This window comes from Equus caballus, chromosome 9 (genome assembly GCF_041296265.1).
Source record: "Equus caballus isolate H_3958 breed thoroughbred chromosome 9, TB-T2T, whole genome shotgun sequence".
Classification (NCBI taxonomy): domain Eukaryota; kingdom Metazoa; phylum Chordata; class Mammalia; order Perissodactyla; family Equidae; genus Equus; species Equus caballus.
Window position 1 is genome coordinate 13,169,671 of NC_091692.1, and position 630 is coordinate 13,170,300.

A 630-nucleotide genomic window follows, 5' to 3' on the forward strand; every position below is an offset into this window, starting at 1 on the left:
AGGCGCTGCGGAAGACAGCCCTGCAGGCTGGCGAAACCAAGAGAAGGACCTCGGCAGCGCGGCCACGGGTGCCGGTCTGAGACCACGCAGAGAACCGAGAAGGCGATCAAAAGCCAGGTCTCGGGAGCGACTTAGAGTCGCAGCTAGCCCTTTGGAACGTGGGCCAAGGCTCTCATTTTCCCTGGTTGGAATCACCACCGCGGTGGTAGCCTACACTCCCGGTCAAGCGTCGCCCTGCCGCCGGGCGGGCTGTGGAAGTGATGCATGCCGGGATTTGTAGTTCGCACCCGTGCGGCGTGTCATTTGCGTACATTACTGGGTGGTATTCGAGTCTTACCCTGTCAACTCAGCCTAGGCACTAGGACCCCGAGTAGTCAGTGTCAGCACTCTTTGCTCTTGTCATACTTGATTAAAGAGTCTAATCAGTGCATGCATTATTCCCAAATAAATTTTTAAAAAGTTGACTGTAAGAGGCTGAATCAGGCAGTTCTTAAGTTTGCGTCTGCAAGGCGAGTTGTCAGTTCTGAGTTCTTTTCCGGCTTATCCTGGGACACCTATGAGTCATGGGGCTTCTCTCTCGCCGTCTTTAAGTGGACAGTGCGCAAGCGCTGACTTCCTCTTTTTCCGACT